This window comes from Pipistrellus hanaki, assembly GCF_964339955.1.
Source record: "Pipistrellus hanaki genome assembly, chromosome: 2".
NCBI lineage: Eukaryota > Metazoa > Chordata > Mammalia > Chiroptera > Vespertilionidae > Pipistrellus > Pipistrellus hanaki.
The window spans coordinates 34,201,585-34,225,650 of NC_140504.1; the positions used below are offsets into that span (position 1 = coordinate 34,201,585).

The 24,066-nt window shown below is 36.9% G+C and overlaps 2 long non-coding RNA genes and 1 pseudogene across 3 annotated transcripts in view; 2 read left to right on the forward strand and 1 right to left on the reverse strand.

Moving 5' to 3' along the window:
- The window catches only part of LOC311618214, a 324,594-nt gene that overhangs the window by 282,082 nt on the left and 18,446 nt on the right, over window positions 1-24,066 (reverse strand). The gene's annotated exons all lie outside the window — the stretch shown is intronic.
- Window positions 1-24,066, forward strand: part of LOC311618216 — an 85,805-nt gene that overhangs the window by 21,549 nt on the left and 40,190 nt on the right. The window lies entirely within an intron of this gene.
- LOC311616652 (large ribosomal subunit protein eL21-like) lies at window positions 326-790 on the forward strand (annotated as a pseudogene). Its single transcript has one exon. The product of its transcript is annotated as a large ribosomal subunit protein eL21-like (transcript).

Here is a 24,066-nt window from a genome sequence, read left to right on the forward strand (position 1 = left end):
AGATTCAGGCTATATTGATTCATGTGTACTCTCTATGTTATAACCAATATAGCAAAACTGTTATGTACACAGACATAAGTTGAAATAATTTAATACTCATTTGGCGTATGACCTATGATATATCATTTAAAATGTGGAATGCTTATTCAATTATAAATATAATCTCAAGAGAATGAGAAGATAGATTACAGACTGGGAGAAAATGTTTGCAAGACATATCTGATAAAGTTCTGTTACCCAAAATATACAAAGAACTCTTAAAACTCAACAATAAGAAAATAATTTCTTTTTGACCAGAACCATCATGTTCTAGTAATTTTCTAAAATGACTAAAAAAGGAAAGAGGAGAGGCACCCAGTATATGTTCTCTAGGCCTTTTAGAGAATGTGGAATTGTTCCTTTGGCCACATATGTGTGAATATACAAAAAAGGTGATATTGTAGACATTAATGGGGCATCCAAAAGGAATCCCAAACAGATGTGCCCATGGCAAAACTGGAAGAGCCTGCAATGGCACTCAGCATGCAGTGGGCACTGCTGTAGACAAGTTAAGGGCAAGATCTGGCCAAGAGAATTAATGTACGTACTGAGCATATTAAGCACTTTAGGAGCTCAGATAGCTTCCTGAAAGTGTGAAGGATAATAGTCAGAAAAAGAAGGAAGTCAAAGAGAAAGGTACTTGGCTTAACTGAAGCAGGGGCCTGCTTCACCCAGAGAAGCTCACTGTGTGAGAACCAATGGAAAGGAACCTGAGCTGCTGGACCCCACTCCCTATGAACTCATGGCATGATGAGTCTAAAAGACCAATGCACTGTTAAAAAAAAAAAAAGTAACAATGAAAAGATAATGGGACAATCTGTCTAACAAATTGGCAATAGATGAAATCAAGCACCCACCAAAGATATACAGATGGCTAATAAGCACATAAAAGGTGCTCCACATTGTAAGTCATCAGGGGAATTCAAATTAAAACAACAATGAGATACCATAACATACCTGTTAGAATGACCAAAATCCAGAATGATGACAACACCCAATCCTGGTGAGGATGTGGAGCAAAAGGAGTTTTTCATTATGGCTGGCATGAGTGCACAATGGTACAGCCACTTTGGAATAACAGTTTGGCAGTTTCTTAAAAACTAAACATACTTTTACCATGAGATCCAGAAATTATGCTCCTTGGTATTTGCCCAAATAAGTAAAAAGTAGTATTCACACAAAAACCTGAACATAAATGTCTATAGCAGCTTTATTAATAATTGCCAAAACCTTGAAGCAGTCAAGATATCCTTCAGCAGTTGTATGGGGTACATTCAGACAACAAACTATTATTTAGTACTAAAAAGATAGGGGCTATAAAGCCAAGAAAAGTCATTAAGGAACCAACCTTAAGTACATATTCTTAAGTGAAAGAAGTCAATATGAAAAAACTATATACATATGATTCCAACTATATGACATTCTGAAAAAGGTAAAACTATGGACATAGTAAATAGGTCAGTGTTTCCCAGGAGTGATTTGAAAAGGAAATGTGAATTGATGGATCACAGAGGCTTTTTAGAGCAGTGAACCTATTCTGTGAGTCATTATACAATACATTACAACACTAAAAGTGAACCATAATTTAAACTATGGGTATGGGGTGATAATAATGTGTCAATGTAGATTTATTGATTGTAAAAAATGTGCCCCTCAAATGGAGAATGTTGATAGTAGGGAGACTGTGGGTGTGTTGGGGGCAGAGGGTATATGGGAACTGTGTACTTTCTGCTCAATTTTGCTGTCACATTAACATTGTCCTAAAAATAGTTTATTTAAGAATATTATAAGAATAAAAGAAGAAACAAAACCACCCCAAATTCTATGATACAGTGATAACTACTGCTCACTTTAATATACATCTTTAGCAATCATTCAATGTCTATTCAAGGAGCAAATACTATACATCTGGCAATAGATGCAATCAAGGTACTGTGGGTACAGTAATGACTAAAACAGTAAAAAAAAAAAAACACAACAAAACCCCCCCCCAAACCCCCCCCCCCCAAAAAAAAAAAAAAAAAAACCAACAAACCTGTGGAGTTTATGTTCCACTTGGGCTGGGAGAAGGCTCAGAAAATGAACAATGAAAGTAAGTAAATGGAATCATATCTTAGGTGTTATTAAATGCTATGAAATAATATAAGCAATGAGTGGGGGATAGGGAGGGCAGGTGAGGAGAGATGAATAGGAGGTGTTATTAAATAGGGAGTTTAGGAAGCCTTCATTTTTGACACTTGAGGAAAAACCTTAAGGAGTTAAAAAAAAATGAGCCATCTGTAATTTTTGGGCAGAAGGAATAGCAAGTGACGGTATGAGGCTTAAGGAACAACAAGGAAGCAAGTGTAGCTGGAGTGAAGTGAGCAAGGGATTTAGTGGTAATGATAAGTCTTTGTCAGGTGAAGCAGGGCCTTGTAGGCCATAGATATAATTTGGTTTTCACTTGGAGTGAGGTAGGAAGTCACTGGAGAGTTTTCAGCAGGTAAACTGCTCTTCAAATAATGGACAGTAAGTAGAGTCCATTAAAACAGGGAGAATATATAAAGCAAAATAATTAAATCAGGGAGGTTACAATATTTTGATAATCCAGATGAACCACAGTATTGACTTAGTGAAGGTGGAGGTGGAGACAAGTGGTCAGCTTCTGGGGAGTATAAAAGAAGAGCTGACAAGATTTGCCAGTGGATTAAATATGGGATATAAAGACTAGTGTGGAGTTAGAATGTTTCCAAGGTTCTTGGGTATCTCAAAGTATGGAGTTGGCATTAATTGAGATGAGGTAGACTAAAAACAGTAGGTTTATGTGGCTTTGGACATGTTAATTTTGAGACATGTCCTATGCAAATGAAGATTTGGATAGATGGATTTGGAGTACAAGAAGATATATGAACTAGAGATATTTATTTGGTAATTGTTAGCTTAAATTTGATGTTTAAAACCATGGGACTGGTTGAGATCACCATGAGCTGGTGTGGTGGGAATTTGGAAGTACTGAGTACAAAGAGTAAAACAGCAAAGGTGTGAGAGGCACTTCTTCATTTCCGCATATTTTAATGTGATCATTTTCTAACCATGTTTTAGCTTACTCTGTTTCACTTAGCAATGATATCATAAACATTTTCTCATTTTAGTGCATATTCTATAATATCACTTTTTGAAAAACAAATTAGGAGTTACTTTTCCTAACAATGTGTTAATACAATATCATTTTTAGTAGCTGTCTCATGAATATATCATAATACATGCAATCAATACCCTATTGTCCTACTCCTGAGTCGCTTATAACTTTCCCATATTGAAACATATTCAATGTATATATCTATACGTTCATCTCAATCCATGTCTTCATTTCTTTAGGGAGAAACATCTAGGAGTGGAATTGTTGAATCTTTTGTTGAATATTGTAAAATTTCTCTTTCTAGAAAAGTTATAACAAGAAGTCATTACAAGAAAATGCTATTTCTTTACACCTTCCCCAAACCAATTTCTATCAAACTTTGTAATCTTTGACAATCTGGTAAATGAAAGAGGTTTATGAATAGTTTATTTCATTTTGCTATATTTTTATGATTAGTAATACAGTTGAGTATTTTGTTTCATGTTTATCAGCTATTTGTAGAATGTTATTTATTTTGCTTCTTTGCTAGGGTTCAGTTGTAGTGTTTGGAGATGACCACAGAACACTTTCTGTCCCTCTTCTCTATCAGTGCAGTCCCACTTGGGGTTGGCTTCTGTTGGTGTAAATACCAGGATCAGATTCACGGTCTTCACCTCAGTATCACCAATGAATGGGTTGACCTTGGATAGGCTTCTCCTTGTAACTTTGCTGCTTATCAGCTCCACTACTTAAATCGTGTGTAAAAGAGTGAGATAAATTCTCTGGGACTGTTCTTCAGAAGTTGAAGAAGACCAGATCTTTGAGTGAGACCTAGCTAAAGATTAGTCAGCAGCAATATATTTCAATTCTTATACTTATCCTCCTCCTCTTCACCCCGCTATTTATGAAATTGTGTTTTAATTATCCTGTGGTTAATTGCTGGAATTCACTTCAGAAAAAGTGACTATCATAAATTTTGCATATTGAAGAAACAAACCATATTTGGAACTTGTCAAGTAAATTCAACTATTTTTTCCCCTTAAATGTTTCAGGCTTTGGAAAAGTCAAACTATTTTGTGCTCAGCGTCTCCTCATTCATTTTCTAACCCCTGTGTATTTAAAAAGAAATAGGATCTCCTGGATTCTGATGCCTTTATTCTTAAGTCATTAAATGCAGTTGATCAACACATGCTTGATTTCAAAATAATTTGGGAGCTTTCTCCTTTTTATAAAGCCAGGAAATCTGTTTTTTGTTTGTTTGTTTGTTTGTTTGTCTGTAAATAAAATGTACCTCAGATAATAAAATTTAGTCTGAAAGCTAAGAGGATAATTATTTTAGCATTTTCCCTTTTCTGGTTATTATTATTATTTGATTTTTCATTTTTATTTTCAAAAAAGAAAGTAAAGTTGTATTGAAAACATATTGATTAACTGTATCCCAAGTCATAAAGATGAACTCAGAATTAAAAGAATGAATCTTTTGCCTTTTAAAGAGGCATTGGAGGGCATTGAAGTAAAATTATATTGTTAATAGCATTTTCAAGGGCTTGTCCCAAAACACTGGCTGACATTTTCCTTTAGCACATACTGACAATCTTTGAATGATCTAAATGTTGTAACATGTGCTCAGGTAGTCATGATGAGTAAGCATGTTATTGCTTTAAGTTATTGGCAAACTGAATATATTATACATTTATAATCCTTAATATTTTTTAATTTTAAAATTTAATTATTACTTGATTACTGCTGTTTTTTTAAAATACACTTATACCTGAAAAGGTAATCTTTTAAGGGAGGCATCTTTACTTATTTACCTAAAGGAAAGAAAGAAAATTCTCAAAAACAACATCAACAAAACAAAACAAACAAACAAACAAACAAACAAAACAAAATGAAAAGAAAAAATGTCATATACCCAGGACATTGTTAAAAAAAAAACAAGTCTAAGACAAGGTGATGGTGGTCCTTTTGCCACATCTCCTGAACTGAATGACTTAGGTATCAATTAACTTAGTTTCCTATTTTTATTTTTTACTTCAAAATTTCTTTTGTTCAAGTAAGAATACTTAATATGAGATCTACCCTTTTAATTTTTAAGAGTGTTTTTAACTATGGGCATACTATTGTACAAGAGACGTTTAGAATTTATTCATCTTGTACAATTGAAACTTTCTGCCCATTGACTAGCAATTTTTCTTATCCCCCTCCTCCACAACCCCTGACAACCACCATTTTCACATGTAACTGTATTTTCTTTATCCACTTATTTGTTGGTGTACATTTAGGACTAAATACTTACACAGACATTTTTTTTCAAAGAAAACATACAAATGGTCAACAGGTATATGAACAGGTGAATGACAGGTATATGATGTTCAATAGACTAGTCATCAGAGAAATGCAAATGAAAGCCACAATGAGATATTATCTCATACCTGCTAGGATGGTCATTGTCAAAAGAACAAAAGATAATACGTATTGTCAAGGATGAGGAGAAATTGTAACTCTTGTGTACTGTTGGTAGGAATGTAAAAGGATGCAGCCCCTATGGAAAATATTATGAAGGTTCTTCCAAAAATAAAACTTGAACTATTATATGATCCAACATTGTAACTTCTGGGCATTTATCTGAAAGAATAGAAATCAGGATTTAGAAGAAATGTTATCACCCTAAGGTTCATAGCAGCATAATATTTATTTTCTTTCATTAGCAAACAATTCTCCTGAAGTGGGAGTTTTAAAATAACAATTAAAATTTGATTTTAATTTACTTTGTCTCATGATGGCAAACTATATACAATTTGTGGCCTGCCTCTTTAGTGCAAATATTTAGGAAAAAATAGAAAACATTTTTGTTTGTGTTAGTCATTAATATGTGGCACACACTCAAGACAATTTTTGGTTTGTCACAAAATAAGAAAAGTTCTGGGAGAAGGGAGATGCAATCTACAGAGAGAGGTGACAAACCAAGAGGAAGCAGAACAAAGATGCTTCATAGCAAAGTTTGTGGAAGCAACAAAGCACAAGGTGCTCCAGATATGGTGTTGTCCCTCTCCACCCACAGGTAGGAGCAAGGAGCGTAGGACTTTGGGTGTAGAGACAAGGCAGTGCTCCCAGTGACTGGTCATAACCAGAAGGAGAGGAACTTCCTTTCCAGAAGACCTACCATAGAGGTACTCTATGTAGTCCAGTGACATATCTACCTTCCCTGGAACTCCCAACCCCGTAACACACAGAAAACACAGCTGTGCAATTCTGCAACAACTCCAACCCCTCCTTGTGGACAAGCTGGGCCAGGGAATACAAAAGATAATTTAAAAGAGACAGGTAATCATAAAACATAGTCCATTTAATTAGTATCCAGAGAGATATAAAGGATAACATTCTATATATAAAACAAGAATAAACCACTATGAAAAAAATAACTAGAAATCATGGGAATGAAAACTATATGTATGAAAAGTTTTGTAGGTGAACTGCAAGAAATATATGCTCATTGTAGAAAGCTGAGAGATTACTGAAAGTTATTAAAAAGCTGAAACTATCAGCCATAAATCTGCCATTCACATATTATTGCTTTTAATGTTCAAGTATATTTCATTCTGGTCATTTTTTTTCACATTTTCAAAAATTTCTTATCCTTCTGAATACACGATTTCTACCTGCTCTTTCCCCCAGAATGGTTTAGGAAAAAGGCTATTTAAAGTGCTACTAGGTACCTTTCCCCTTAATCAATGTTTTATCCATTGACTTTTACATGCATGCAAATTTTGGAAACATTTTATTATAATGCCTTTCTTTAATTATGCATCAACTACAGAGCTTATGCTTGGCTCTTTAACAATCTGGCAATTCCTTCAATGCCTTCCTTTTCACATTAAGTTTGGTAAAGATGTGGGCACACATATTCCCTTTAAGTGCAGCATGTTACTTTCATGCTTAATATTTATGACTTTTAAAATTATTCTTATAAAAAATCCACTATTACTAGAAACGTTAGCTCTGGGTTAATAATTCTGCATTTTAACAAGCTGTAAGTAATTATACTTGGAAGCCCAAGACTTCTTTGCAAAAATTATAAATTGAGGTTCTACTTTTTATAACTATGTAATTTTAATTTCATGTTGAAAAGCAATAGAAATTTGCACAATTTAGTCCAACTGTAATTTTAGAGAGAAGAATAAGTATCAGACTAGGCAATTTTAATTCAGGTCACTTCTACACAGGTTAGTCAAAATAAACTGAAAAAAAAAAACATTCTTCAGAAGCTAGAGAACTAAACTATTATGCACCTTAAAAAAATAGCATGCAAATAGGAAGACCTGTGAAACAAGTTGTTTTTCTGCTTTATGAAAATTTTGTCAAAGCCAATCCCAGTAATGTCAAATGGAAAATAAATATTTCAGTTGCTAGCTTTTCTCTAACCAAAGTAGCCACATTGTCACTACTTGAACCACAGGAATTTTAAGAACTAGAGCAGACTCTTTCTGCCACATTTCCCATATTACACTAAATTCCTGCTGCTTTTTGAGATTCCTTCTGGCCAGTATCTCTACCTCATCCCTCTAAAACCCCACAATAGTTTCCTGAATCTCAAGTTTTAGTACCAGGCAGTTTATAGGTATGCAAAATTATAATTATGATCCCAGACAAATTTAATTTCTCAACATGGCCTATTTGAGAGCAGTTTCCCTTTCCTATGTGTCAAAGTCCCTGGCCTTGGAATGAGGGATATGCTGAAATGAGAGTCTTTGGACAACTCAGCACATCTGGAGAGTTCTGCACCATGGTGTTGTCTCCTTCTATTACATATGAGATTATAAACATGTTGAGGCAGAAACTCTGGTTTAATGATCTTCCATCTCCCTCTTAGCTCTTATCACAATGATTTGTTCATAATATCCTATGTAATAAAAGAGTAATATGCAAATTGACTACACCCACAAGCCATGCCCACAAAGCCACGCCCATAAGCCAATCAAGAGTGAATATGCAAATAAACCCAACCAAGATGTCTGTGGCACAGAGAGCAGGAGGGAGGCTTGGGTTTCCCAGGCAATGGAGGAAGCCAAGCTTTCCACCTGCCCTTTCTGGTCTAGGCCTTCACTCAAGGCTATTATACAAAGTTTCAATGATAGATCCAAACAGAAATGGCAGCCATGGAGCTGGAAAAGCAGGAGGCTAGGGTTTCCCTGGGTGATGAAGGAAGCCAAGCTTCTGAAGTCCTGGCCTGCCTTGGCCTTTGCTTCAGGCTTCAAAGTTTCAATTATAGAATATACATAAATCCCAACAGAAATGGCTGCTGCCATAGAGCAAGCAGGAGACTTGGCTCCACTCCAGTCTACAAAGTTTCAATTGTAGAAGATAAATAAATACCAGATACTAGGGCCTCCACTTGGGTTGCAGGGGGACATGGCCGGCCTGCAAACCACCACAGGCCCCTTGCCCAGGCAGCTCCACACCCCAAGGGAACCCCCACCCTGATCTGGGACATCCTTCAGGGCAAACCATCTGGCACCAGGCCTCTATTCTATCTAATAAGAGAGTAATACCCAGATTGACTGACCCCATGTGGTGAAAGATCCTGCCCTCATGTGGACACAAAATGGCCACCACAAAATGGCCAGCAGAGGAGGGCAGTTGGGAGAGACTAGGCCTGCAAGGGAGGGCAGTTAGGGGTGACCAGGCCAGCATAGGAGGGAAGTTAGTAGTGACTGGGCCTGAAGGGAAGGGCAGTTGGGGAAGGACCCAGGCCTGCAGTGGAGAGTAGTTGGGGGTGACCTGTTTGCCCCTAACTGCAGGGTACAGCAGTTAGGGGCAAACAGGCTGCAGGGGAACAGTTAGGCATCAATCAGGCTGGCAAAGGAGTGATTAGGGGGTGATCAGGCTGGTAGGTAGAAGTAGTTAGGGGCAATCAGGAAGGCAGGCAGGTGAGCAGTTGGGAGCCAGCAGTCCTGGATTGTGAGAGGGATGTCCGACTGCTCAATCTTGGTGGATCAGGCATAAATGGGCAGTCTGACATCCCCTGAGGGGTCCCAGATTGAAGAGGATGCAGGCTGGGATGAGGGATACCCTCCTCCCCTGTGCACATATTTCGTGCACTGGGCTTCTAGTAGTGAATAAGTGCAAGCTTATGAATGCACATTTCATAGGTTAGACTTATGCCTCTTAAACCTAATTTGTGATTTCAGTTTCCATCTCTGTAAAATAGGGATAATAATAGTACCTACCTCATTTAGTTATAATTAGATAGGTAATATAATCCATGTAGTGTTTTTATAAGAGTGGCTCTAAATGTTCAATAGAAAGTTATTAAGTAACAATAGTATTGCCTCTGCTTAGAAATCCTTATTGATGCATTGACAGATTTATCTTTCTTCAGAGGGTTTATGTATTTTAAGGTTGAATGTGCATCAGAAATAACCAGTATTTATCTTTTGGTTAGATACTAGTGCTGGCATGCTTTCTGTATATAAATGTGGGAATGACTAGTTGTCACATAAGAAATATTTGGGGGAGTCCATTTAAAAAATGTTTTCATTGATTTCAAAGAGAGGAAGAGTGAGGGAGAGAGAGATAGAAACATCATTGATGAAATAATTATTGATCAACTTCCTCCTGCACACCCCCTACTGAGAATCCAGCTGGCAACCTGGGCATGTGCCCAGACAAGGAATCCAATTATGACCTCTTGGTTCATAAGTTGATGTCCAACTACTGAGCCATGCTTTTAACCAACCAGACAACTAATACCATTCTTACTTATGCCTACAATGCAGGGTTAGATGAAGATACATTTCATAGTAAACAGACTTTGTGTTTCTTATATGAAGCAGCTTAACTCTCTCATTTGCCAAATAAGCATTACTTTTTTGAGGTCAAATTTGAAGAGACAAACATATTTGTTATTTACTTATAATCTGTGAAATGATAGTGAGCAGTCTCACTATCATTTCACAGATTATATGTAAACTTTTCTTGGAGAGTTTTATATATATAACTTCCATTATGTAAAAATTTTATGCCCAACTGGCGTGGCTCAGTGGTTGAGCATTGACCTATGAACCAGAAGATCATGGTTCAATTCCTGGTCAGGTCAAATGTCCGGGTTGCGGGCTTGATCCCCAGTGGTGGGGCCAGGGAGGGAGAGAGTGCAGGAGGTAACTGATCAATGCTTCTCTCTCATCATTGATCTCTCTCCCTTCCTCTCAGAAATGAATAAAAATATATTTTAAAAATAAAAATTAATCAATTTGCCATATCAAACTCTTTTTGGAGTCTTTGTTGGGAGAAGGGATTTATTTTACAGAGAAATTAAGTAGAACAAAAAATTCTACTTCAGCAGTTCTGGATTTATAAATTGACCTTTTGATTAAAATTAACCTCTTTTTCCTACATATTATATTTATGAGACCTTCAGCAAGATGACTGTAGCTTTGTGGCTCCTTAAACTTTAAAAAAATAAACAAAAGAAAAAAAATAATTTAAAAATTTCAATGTATCCTCTAATCTTTCTGATGAGTTTGCCGTATGAAACAGACTGGATATGCCTGTCACACATACATTTGTGATGGTAACCTCTTGAGCTAACACTCTTAAGAAGAATGTATTTTTTAAGCCCTACTAATGCAAGGCCTCCTATTTCTAATTGTTCCTATGTTAATGAAGTCTATTTAAAAATAACTATTCTCAGAGGATGCAAGGAAAATCACAAACATGAAGGTTTATGTAAATTTTAATTATATATATATATATATATATATATATATATATATATATATATATATATCACAAGTCAGCATTTTATAAAGGGAAATGTGCTTAAGGAACAAATACACAATTTCTTAAAAGCTTACTCATGTTGACCACCAAGCAATGTCAAGGGAAAGTCAAAACTCAAACCATTAGAAAGTTGGGTCTGTGCCAGGGGAAAATTGGTGCAGTCCAAAGTGACAAGCAAGCAGGCTCAGAGCAAAATCTGTGCTTCAAGTACAATTCCACCACAATAAATATAATAAGTACTTGTTTTTATTGTAATGTAACCTGAATTTATCTGGACTTCTCTAGCCTGTGGATATAAATGAGGTCACCTTATTAGTCACTATTCAAATTACTCTGGCTCATTGCTCCCACCTATATAATTGATTTCTCTGGAAAGTCTTTTTCAGTTATTTCTGAGTCCCTTGATGCGCTCACCTCCAAGCTTGCACTTGTTGTACCCTGCATCCCACTGTTCATCTGCTAGGGATGGTGCTTTAAGAACCAAAGTGTCTTTTTAAAAAATATATTTTATTGATTTTTTTTTTTAAAGAGGCATCGAGAGTTAGAAACATCGATGAGAGAGAAACATTGATCAGCTGCCTCCTGCACACCTCCTATTGGGGATGTGCCCGCAACCAAAGTACATGCCCTTGACTGTAATCAAACCTGGGACCTTTCAGTCCACAGGCTGACACTCTATCCACTGAGTCAAACTGATTACATGAACCATAGTCTCTTTTGCTGTTTGTCTATTACTCTCATTCTGAGAACTGTGGGAACCTTCACTGTTCTATCAGGCTTAATCATCAAGGCAGAGAGCCAGCACTGTGCCAAAAGTCCTTGCTACTCATGACAAAGTGTAGGGAGAATTATGGCACTTTGTCAAACTGTATCATTATAAGTGGGGGTTCACAGTGGCCTCGGTATGGCACATCTCTTCCATGGGACTTCATTGCTCTATACGGCATGCAGATAGGAGTCTGATGAGACCAGGGCCAGGCCAGAATTCAAACACAAAATAATAGATTTCTTCAAAGATCATTGTCTTCTTCTAAATCGAATTCTTATGCACATTGGTCCTCATATGCCTTGAACAATTACACTGTATCATTTTGTGAAGCCATCATCACAACATAACATACTGAACACTTATGGAGTGTTAGGGACTACTGTATACTTCACTTAGTTCCTATGATCTCATGAGAGGATAAATTATTGAACTACCATCGTTTCAGATTAGCACAGTGAGGCCTAGAAAATTTAAGTACTGTATCAGAGTCATGAGACTTGTAAGTTGTAGAACTGCATTTTAGGGAAATATGAATTTTAAATTTGACTCAACATGGGGAGTCAAATGGTAGCTATTTTTATTATTCCCTTTATTTTATGTACCAGATGCTTTATAGATGTTATCTTACTTAATCATCATGAACTCACCAAGAGATATTAATATTATGGCGTTATAGAGATAAAGAAACAGGGTAACATAGAATAAGTAATTTTCTCAACGTACCCTAGCTAGGAAATGGTAGAACCATAATTTAAATGTATGTATGTATATCTGATTTTAAAGATCTTTATTATGTATGAGGCCCTCACAGAAATTATGTTTGCTATCTTTACATGTGCTTGGGGTCTAGGTTTTAATTTCTTTAAATTTTTGAACTTCTGAATTTAACTCTTAATACAATAATTAACTGCTAGTTTCTTGAACAAATTATTCAAGTGTACTAAACTTCAGTTTCTTCATTTGTGAAATGGGGATGATAATAAAACCTACTTCATAGGGCTATTGTGAGGATCCAGTGAGATAATTCTTGTAGAGATCACAGGTCCTGGTACATAGAAAGTGCTCAGGCTGTCTTAGCTGTAATCAGTATTTTTATTAATCCTCACTGAAGGATATCTTTCCTATCAATTTTTTAAAAGAGAGTGGAAGGGACAGAAGAGGAGGGGAGAGCTGGGAAGAGAAGAGAGAGAGAGAGAGAGAGAGAGAGAGAGAGAGAGAGAGAGAGAGAGAGAGAGAGAGGAGAGATGTGAGAGAGGCACATGTACTGGTTGCCTTCTATAGGAGCTCTACTGGGAATGAGGAGTGAACTCAAAACCAAGGCATGCGCCCTTGTTGGGGAATCAAACCAGAGACCCTCATTCTGTGGGCTGATCCTCTATCCACTGAGTGAAACAGGGCAATGAAGCTATAATCAGTATCAACAAAATTAGATACTAAATGGAATGGCACAAAAGCAGTCACATTCTAAATATCATTTAGGAAAATCAAAGCTATCTTGTACAATACATCTTTAAAGAAATTTCAGATCTTTAATACCAAACAAATAGTTGTCTTTAAGGTTAGCTTCCATATAAGGAAAGCAACATTATGCAGCTGAAGAGAGGGAATTCTCTTCACAAGGTACAATTGAGAGATAGGTCTGTAACCCTGCCTCCAGCAGGGAGGCTGCTCAAATAATGATTCTAAATGGATTTTGATCCTTGTGGATGAGGAGGTCATAAGCTGAGAGGAAGACTTTGTAGCTTAATTTTTTGCTAAATGTGGAGAGGCAAAATATCTCCTGTGAACTCAGAATGGGAATTTCAGCAACTCTAGATGTTTTGATATCTGAGTAGCTTAGAGAAATACTTTACATCACTATGAAAAACAACCAGACATGTATAACAGAAATCAAAGGTAAAATTTCTCTTTTCCCTTTCCTTTTCAACATCTTTAATCATCTATATAAATAAGACTGGTAGAAACTTTAGTGTTCATGAATTATATAAACACTAGTGGCCCGGTGCATGAAATTCTTGCATATTAAAAGGGAATTAATTACAGGAAATATTTTAATATTACTATTTGCCCTTTCTCTTTAATAGAAGTGTTAGAGATAAAAGAAAATTAGTAAAATATATGAAAATCTCCCTTCTGTCAGAGTCTGAGGCACACTGAGGGACCTAGAGTTAAGTCCCCACCCACCACCCACTCATGCTTCAAAAACATAGGAGACTCAGACCCAGCCAGCTCTACCCCCATCAAGTACCTCTGGGTAGGGGGCATGGTCTCAGGTCCCCCTTCAAGCCCCACCATGTGGGGGCCATGGCCTGAGGTCCCCCATCAAGCCCTGTGGGGCGAGGGACGTGGCCTGAAGTCCTTTGCCCCAGCCAGACGCCATGCAGCCTCAGGTCCCTGTTGTTAGGTTGTGACATTATGGTGTCCTGGCTAATTTGTATATTCCTTTTTTAGATAGAAAATTCTACAATAGAAGAATTATGTGTATAATTATGTAGTTACCAGTAAATGTGAAAAAAACATCTATGGCTAAAATATTATAATAAAGTACAACCTAAAAAAATCTTGAAAAGGCAATATTCTTTCTTTTTCTTATTTATTTCTTTTTACCTCCCACATTATATTTCCCCTATAAGCTGACTTCTCACAAGCTATAATAATTAACTTTGTCTCCAATATATGCCATACAAGATTTTGCCTCTCTTGTTTGCCTCTCATCCACTTCCCACTTAATTCTGTTTCCTTTTCATAGGATGTGATACTGCTCCTCCCCACCTGATAACCAATACAAAGACCACCAATTTTCAAAGCCCAGCTCTATTCTTATTGCTTTAAGAAACTTGTTTTGATTATTTTAAGTATTGCGGTAAATAGGAAAAATATAGACTGTAATGTGAAACTTGTCTCGGTTTAAATCCTGGCTTTCTTATTTACCAACTAACCTCATTACACTATTCTCAGTCCCAATTTCCTCATCTTTGGAATAATAGTGATTCATAGAATTTTGTTCTTATTAAACATGATAATATTATAGTAACTATTTTTATCGAAGACTTCTTATTATTCTAATTTCTCATTTCACCTTCAGTTATAACTATATAGTTTAGATCTAGTTTTTTTTTTTATTCTGATCATGATGAACTAATATGTGCTACCCTCCAAAGATTATTAAACTAGAAAAACCATCTGAATCAAATGTTTCCAGTATTTGGACAGCATATAATACAGGACTGTAATAACTGACAGAAGGTAAACATTTGGGGCTAAGTTTGTATTAACCAGGTCTTTTTTCATGGGGCACTGTCAAAATTATAGTTACAGGTTGTTAAGGTCAAAGAGAGAAGAGTAGTCTTCTAAGATGTAAAAAAAAAAAAAAAAAAAAAAAAAAAAAAGAGAGAGAGACCATAGTTTGAGGTTGCTGAGGCTGTGGAAATTTGAGAAGCAAGGTAGTGAAAAAAGGGATTATGCCAGAGAAAAAGTTGTAGATATCTGCAATGGAGTTCTCTTGAATCTTTGGTTGACTACTATGTATATATAAGGCATGACTTTATGATGTCTGGCAGACAATGGCTATTGGGGTTTGTGACTGGACAATATTTTACTCTGTAGGGAGATCTTAGAGTACAACTGGTCAGTTTAAAACTTGGGAATTCACCTGAAACTGCAGAAAGGCCTTACTTTATGAATAGTAAGGACTACTCCAGAGCCAACCTAATAAAAAATAAATGTAAGTCTCAACAAAATCAACATAATCCACATGTAATTTAATTGGCCAGCAATACAAAACTTAAAACTAAAGAAGACAACAAATATCTAGAATCTCAACAAAATTGCTAGATATGTGCAGAAACAGGAAAATTTGACCCATAACTAGGAGAAAAGCCATCAATAGAAGTAGATGTAGAGATATGACAGATTTTGGCATTAGCTGTCAAAGTTTGAATACCATTTTAAATTTGATAATTAAAAAAAAAAATCAAGTTAGATATGTGAATAGATGAGGCAACCAAGCAAAGAAATAAAAGTCATTAAAAAAGAACCAAATAAGAATTCTAGAATAGAAATATGCAAAATCTGAAAGGATAATATTTGGATGGGCTTAACATTACAAAAAAAATCAATGAACCGGATGTATAAAGGAACTTATTTAAAATGAAGCAAAGAGACAATAAAGGACTTAGCATTAATAAATAGGTCCTCAGTGGCTCAAGAGATAAATGATCTGAACTTATATCTAATTAGAGTTATAGAAAAAGAAGAAACAGATTTTGAAGGAAAAAAAACAACAACAAAAAACCTACAAAAAACAAACAAACAACAAAACAAAGCACATTTGAACAGATAATGGCAAACATCTATCAAATTTCATTAAAACATTAATTTTAAGAATCCAGGAAGCTCAAAGAAATTGAAGGAGAATTAACACACACACACAAAAAAACTACACCTAGGCAATTCATAGTCAAATTGATAAAACACTTAAACATAAAAAAAAAAAAATCTTAAGAGTATACAGAGAAAAAAACAAGATTACCTTCTATCAACCAAAGGTACAAATGAATATGTGTTTCTCCTAAAAGATGAAGCAAATAGAAGACAAGGGGGGGTAACCTCTCTAACATGCCTAAAGGGAAGAACTGCATCAATCTAGAATTCTATGTGCAATAAAATTATCTAGAATAGGCAAATCTAGTAGAGTGATGAAAATAACAGTGGTTGCCTCTGGAGAGTGTGAGGGTAGGGAATGGTTGGGGTGGGCAGGAGGGAACTTTCTGGAGTGCTGGAAGGATTTCTAACTTTTTAGGTATGTGTTCATTTCCATAGATGTATGCATTTTTCAAATTTATAAAACTGTACAAGCTGCATAAATTGTATCTCAGTAAAGTCCACTTTTAAATTTAAATAGCTGTCACATAGTATTTTAGTATGCTTTAAAATAAGTATTGCTAAAATAAATATTGCTTTGCTTTTAAATACATACATTTACAAAGTACAGCGGTCAGCACCTACATGCTTTGCAGAAATTCCAGGCACATATAAACTATGTGTCTATGTATTAACAAAGTGAGGTTCATAGTATTGTGGTTGCAAAATACATACTTATTGATTAATAAGGAATTTTTAAAAAATAATTTACTCTATTTTATGTCATGTAGAATTTTATTAGATATGTGGGTTAGTAAGAGAGAAGGTATTGAGGTAGCAATTTTAAACAAGTTAACAATTAAGGCCTTTATACATTTATTAGGTGGCAAGCATAATATTTTTGGAATAGAACGTGTCTTACTCATGTTGAGGTCTTTCTATGTCTAATATTGCTGGAACATATTAGAGGCTTAGATTATAGCTAGCTATTATGGCAAACTCTGATTAGCAAGACCAAATATTATGCTTTATTTTTGCAAACTTTTTTTTATGTGTCCCAATGTTATGTCCTAAGTTATATAAATTGACCCTCAAAAAGCAGACCCAGGTTTGAAGCAGGGAAATTTAAATTGCACATCACTAAGAAACACTGTCTTATAATTTGGTTTCTTAACTCAAGGAGTATGATTTAGCTTATTCTATTTCTTAGAATTCTTGAAGGAGTTAGGACCTGTTTCCATGAAATTGGCCTGAACTTTTCCCCAGTCTTAGGATTGAGTATAGTATGTGAAAGGAAGAAGGAAGAGACTTAATGCACTTATACATGCTGAGTATGAAAATGCTATTTCCAGTTCTCTCACCCCTTATTCAATACATGTTTACTAGAAAATGAGCTATAAATAAGACAATGTAGTCACTGCTAGGGTCATAAAAATGAACAAAGGGAGGTTCTGTCCTCTAAGAGATCATGGATCAGTGAAAAAAAACAACAACAGATATGCACAACTGACTAGATGATTTATCACTGTCAATTCTATGATTTGTATAAATTAATTTCTATATTAATAATTATTACCATGTGTAGGTGGTCTATCTGGCACTTCACAGATATGATACCATTTATACCCTCAGAGTCAGTATTCTCATTTCAGGGCAGTGGAAACCCACATATGATAATGCAATGGATGTGTATTTCATTTATATATGTGTGTATTTTAAAAGAACAACAACACATGCATAGCTAAAAGTTAAAATCATATTAGAATATATACATCTTACCTCATATTCTCAGATTCCACCTTAAGAGCAATGTAAGTACATTTTTCTGTGAATGCATTCTTTATTTTTATCGAAATTAAAGCAGACCTAACCATTTTCACCTAACAACATACCCAAGGTAATTTCCATGACAATAGGTACATATGCTTTTGCCTCTTTTTTTTTTTTTTTTTTTTAATGACTACACAGTTTTCAATATATATGTTGAAGTTTTTAAAGGAATCAATAAATAGTACTTCCCTTCCCTTGCCCCCTGCCTCAGGTTCTGAACAATTTGAGAACGAAACAAATGATGGCATATGGAGGCCACAAATTATATTACTGCAGATAGAGGCCAGATCAGAGGCTGGAGTTTTATGTAACTAGTCAGGCAGGCTTGTTAATCCTGAACTTGCATGTGCAGAACCCATCTGTGCAGCATAACAGCTCACAAAATGAAAAGGGTGAAGCTGAGCCAAGACCTACACTCAGAAATGGTGTGCTGCCTTCCCAGGGGTGGAGTGACTTAAGACAGAAGGGAGGCTATTGGGATGCTTAAATATCCATTTCCATGGAAGCCTGGAGTGGGGAGAAGATACCTCTCTCTGACAGGATGGACGGAGCACCCCTAATTTAGCTGCTCCCCTACTGATGGGTGTGAACGTTACTTCCATTTCTGCTATTGATCATAAGGCTTATGACTCTCCTTTTATACAAAAGAAAATGGGTTCCAGGAGGTGATGTGTTTAAGGTGAGGGCTAGTGAGCGGCAGAGCCAGACTCTGACTCACGTCTGACTTCAAGCCCAGGTCTTTCCATTGCTGCAGCCCCTACTCCTCCCCAATTACTAATGTTTACATGAAAAGTCAGTAGCATTCTACGAGTCAATTTCTAATTAAATCCTCTTATTGATTCCTTACAATTCCAATGTAAGGTGGTTGAGGCAGGACGTATTTTCTCCATTTCATAGAAAAGTAAACTGTGTTTCAGAGAGGTTGTTCCTTCCATACCTAACATCACTAGCTAATGGTGAGGTGGAAGACTCAACTTCTATTTTTCTCACTTCAGATCCTTCTCCTACATCTTTGAGGGCCTGGAACCAGGCAGTGAAGGATGGAGCACAGACCAAGAGGAGGGAGCAGGGTGGTCAAAGGCATGCTGTTGGGAAAAGGCAGTATTTGCTACAGAGATGACAAAGGGTCTCCCTTCAGTGTGTAGGTTGTGTATCTCCAAGGCACACCGTGTATGTTCTGTGCATCAGAACTTCCTGGGAAATGTGAAAATACCCATTCCTGTGCCCCTCTCAGACTTACTGACTGTAAGGGAGCAAAATTGGGAATCTGCCCTTGAGCAAGATACCTAGTTCACCTGCCATTCATTACCTGCATTAACTGGGGGTAAGTTATGACCCCACTGACTCTTGGCCAGCTCACATGCAGCACAATCTGATTAGAAGGATTAAATGAGATGATGTATGAAAAAGACTGCCCTTTAGCTTCTTAATAAATGTTACTTCCTTTCCACTTATAGTGTTTTTTTTCCCCCAATCATTTTCCGCATCTCCACCTGTGACTTCTCTGAAAAGCAGGCTCTTGGTCTCCTTTGTCTTCCCATGGCTGTGGCTTGAAGTTCCTGCTGCAGGAAAGAGCACAGATGCCCAACAGGACAGGGCTTCCCTTAATCAGGCTGCTACAGGGACAGGCCCTGTTGCTCTGCTTGTTCTATAAGATCCATGGAAAGGGGCGAGCAAAGCACAATTACCATGTCCCTTCTCAGAGGACTTGTGCGTGATTCATTAACAAAATGTTACATGAAAGAGGTTTGCATCGAAATGGATTTCACTTGTATTCCCTTGATGTCTGGGAGTGAACCGGAGCTGCAGTAAGAGAGCTTTACAGGTCGGCCCTTCTTATTTCCCAGATACCTTCATTCTGTCTGTCTTCAGTCTACTCTGTGGCTACCAGGGCCTACCTGGGCAACTCTCCAGGTAGGGGTCTTTCTCCCTCCTGGCTTGGTTCCAGACCTGGCACCATCTATGTTCCCTAACCTCAGTGTCCTCCTTTAAAAAGAGAATTGAGCTGAAACTGGTTTGGCTCAGTGGATAGAGCGTCGGCCTGCAGACTGAAAGGTCCCGGGTTCGATTCCGGTCAAGGGCATGTACCTTGGTTGTGGGCACATCCCCGGTAGGGGGTGTGCAAGAGGCAGCTGATCAATGATTCTCTCTCGTCAATGTTTCTAACTCTCTATCCCTCTCTCTTCCTCTCTGTAAAAAATCAATAAAATATATTTTTTAAAAAGAGAATTAAATTAAGAATAGCTCCCAAAGGGGGTTCATACTAGTAAACAGCTGGGTATGCTAATGACATTTGTCTTTTGAAAGGAGGCTTTTCAAGTCCTAAAACAAAATTAAAAAGAAAAGTAGAAATTTTGTATATATTAGAAGTTTTAGGATGGCATCAGGGGAGAGGGTGAGGTTCAAAGGAAACTGAAGACTATTTAAGAGATTACATAACCTACTGATGGATGAGATGCTCTACAATGTAGTCATACTTTTTAAAAAATATATATTTTATTGATTTTTTACAGAGAGGAAGGGAGAGAGATAGAGAGTAAGAAACATCAATGAGAGAGAAACATCCATCAGCTGCCTCCTGCACACCCCCAACTGGGGATGTGCCCTCAACCAAGGTACATGCCCTTGACTGGAATTCAATCTGGGACCTTTCAGTCCAAAGGCTGACCCTCTATCCACTGAACCAAACCGGTTTCGGCTGTAGTCATACTTTTAACAGGCAGAAAAGCGAGGTGTATATGAATAGCAAGAGACAAATATTCTTATGAAAAAAGTATGAAGAAATTTTTTTAAATCACAATTGTACTAACTATATGGTCCTAGAACTTATTGATGTGAAATTATACTTCCAATTTTGCAAACCTCAATGTTCAATGGATCTGAATTTTTATCTTATACAAAGTAATTCACTCACCATGAATAATAATTTAAAAGAAAGTAATAATTACTGTTTTACTATAACAAGGACAATACACATTTGTACTTGAATATTTAGAAAACATGAGCAAAAGAAGGAAATAAAAAGCACAGTCCTCAGAGACAATCACTGTGTACACTTTGATGTTTATCTATCCACTCTTTTCTCTATTCACTGAGTCAGAGTTTGATAGTCAAAAATAGAATCATAACGTACATACTTTTCTTTTGCTAAAAACACTAGTGCTTCTCAAACTTTAATGTGCATAGGAGTCACTCGGAGACTGTGTTGAAATGCAGATTCTGGCCCTAGCTGGTTGCTTGATGGTTAGAGTTTCAGCCCAAGAAACTGAAGGGTCTTGGGATTAATTCTGGTCAAGGGCACATACCTTGATTGCACACTTGGTCCTGGTAGGGACACATGCTGGAGGCAACCAATTAATGTATCTCTTACATTGATGTTTTTCTTTCTCTGTCTCTCCCCCTACCTTCCACTCTAAAAGCCCATGGGAAAAATATCCTCTGTTGAGAGTTATCAACAACAGCAACAAAAAAGGAGATGCAGATTCTTTGTAGGTATGGGTCTGGGATGGGACCTGAGAATCTATGTGTCTAAGAACTTCCCAGAGAATAACCATGTTGCTGGTCCAGGAAAACATACCAGGTATGTACACCATTCATTGCCATTACTGATTCCTTACCAGCATATTATTAATCACTGCAAGAATTCCATTATATCATGTCTATAATTTAACATCATGATATTAGCTAGTTAGGTTTATTCCTTTATTTTTATTGTAGTATAGATGATACTATGATGAACTTTCATGGAGAGAAATCTTAACATCCATGAAAATTACTTTGAGGTAATTTCTTTGAAATGGAAGTGCTTCATCAAAATTATTCCACATTTCAAGGCATTTCATACATATTGCCAACTGGCTATTAGGGGGGAAATGCAGTTTTGAAAAGTCCTGACCTTAAATTTTTTTCAGCTTGTCACCTTATTCTTTCCCTTGGGAGAAATCGTTCCCGTCTCCATGGTAACCCCACTGCTTTCTCTTGTATCTTTCTCAGTTTTCTATTACTGGTGTTTGCTGACAAGGGTGTCTGCCTGTAGCTGGCCATGTATTAGCCTCAGTGCTGAGCACAGTGCCAGACACTCAAGAAATGCTAGAACAGTGAAGAGTGAAATGGAAGCATATGTCTTTCGATATGTAAATACTTGGGAAGGCATCATAGTGAGGCAGCATCAATTTCTTTTCTAATGCATTAGATACTTTGACCTCTAATTCAAACACACACACACACACACACTCACACAGAATTATTTGCTGCTTTATATGGAAAATCACCCACAACAGCTTTTGTTATTGGGCTATTTCCTTTTATAAAGCAGCCGTGTCTGTGCATAGCTTTTTGCAGTTTCAGAATTATATACAAGAAACCCTGTGGGCTCTTATTACCCTGTTCAGGGCTTTATTTAGTAACATAACATAATAATACTTGTATAATATTGCGCATCCTAATATATAAAAAGCCAGATGCCATCAAGACCAAAACAACTGGACAGATGATCGAACACAGGCTGACTGGGGCGACAAGACCAGCAGTGGGGTTAGTGAGGGATGACCAAATGACTGAATAGCAGGCTGTGTGGGATGACCAGGCCAGCAGTGGGGGAAGTTGGGGGCGACCAGGTTGGCAGGAGGAGCAGTTAGTGGCAATCAGGCCAGCAGGCCGAGGTGGTTAGTGATGATCAGGCTAGCAGGGGGGCAGTTAGGGTTATCAGGCAGGCAAGCAGGTGAGCAGTTAGGAGCCAGTGGTCCCAGATTATGAGAGGGATGTCCAACGAGAGGTTCTGGATTGGAGAACGTGCAAGCTGGGCTGAGGGTACCTCCTCACTTGCACAAATTTCATGCAACAGGACTCTAGTGATATAATAAGACTCATATAATATTTTGAAAATTTATCCCGGATGGGTTGCGTACTTATAATTATTCATTGTGGATTTTTTTTGCATTGTTATTGAGTTTTTAAAATATTGCACTAAACATTATTAATTTTGATTACCTAATTATTTTGTACCTCCTTGAACTTTGTACCCAAATTGGGTGCTTCATTTGCCTCACCTTAGTTCTGGCCCTAGAGGTTAAGTGTAACAAAATTTTTGAGCAAGAAAGTGAAATTTAAAACAAATTTTGCACATGTTAATAAGGCTTAATCAAAAATATTTGATTGATTTATTATTTGTGTATGTAATTATTTTCTTCTAGCTGTTCATATCTAGTCAGGCACCTGTTCAAATCACTGTACCTGTGGGTGAGGCAGGAATTGGTGCTTGCTTTCTGTAGGTAACAAAGGAATCATTTTTGAGACAGAGCCATTCATACCAAAATACCTTTATTCACTCATGGTTCTTCCTTTTGTTCAGTACTTACTCAAGAAATATTTTTTGACTCTGTTGTCTGATAGCTAAGAGCTATGATAGATAAGTGTTATGTATGAAAAACAATGACTAAAATGGATATTTACCTTCATGTTGCTCACTATTTGATAATCACACTGAGATAGAGCTATTGATACATCCAGGTTTTCAATGGGAGCAGAGAGGAAAGGCAGGGACACCCGGAATTCAGGGAAAATATCTTATGGTGCTAAGTTGACTCTTCCAAAAGGAGTAGGCTTCAAGCATCAGTTACCTCTCTCTCTGCCCCCATCCCCACCCCTCTTAATTATCTTGGAAGGACTTTGACTCTCTGGCCAGTGCTCATTTAATCTGAGTTAAGTTTTTTTGTTTTTTTGTTTTTTATAATATATTTTATTGATTTTTTACAGAGAGGAAGAGAGAGGGATAGAGAGTTAGAAACATCCATGAGAGAGAATCATCGATCAGCTGTCTCTTGCACATCCCCTACTGGGGATGTCCTGCAACCAAGGTACATGCTCTTGACCGGAATCGAACCCGGAAACTTTCAGTCTGCAGGCCGACACTCTATCCACTGAGCCAAACCGGTTTCGGCTAAGTTAAATTTTATAAAACAAAACCTGGAGTGTATTTATCCGAGCAGGAAGTAATACTGTATTGAAGCCCATATAGAATCATGTAGGTTGAGAATCACCATGTCTGCTGAATTATGTTATTACCAATATTTGAAGTTATCATTTGCCAGCAGCTGCTGTTCCTAGCAATAATAAATCACATCCACATTTTTATAAGAAACTAGAGGCCCAGTGCATGATTTCATACACCTTGAAAGGAACTGTGGGC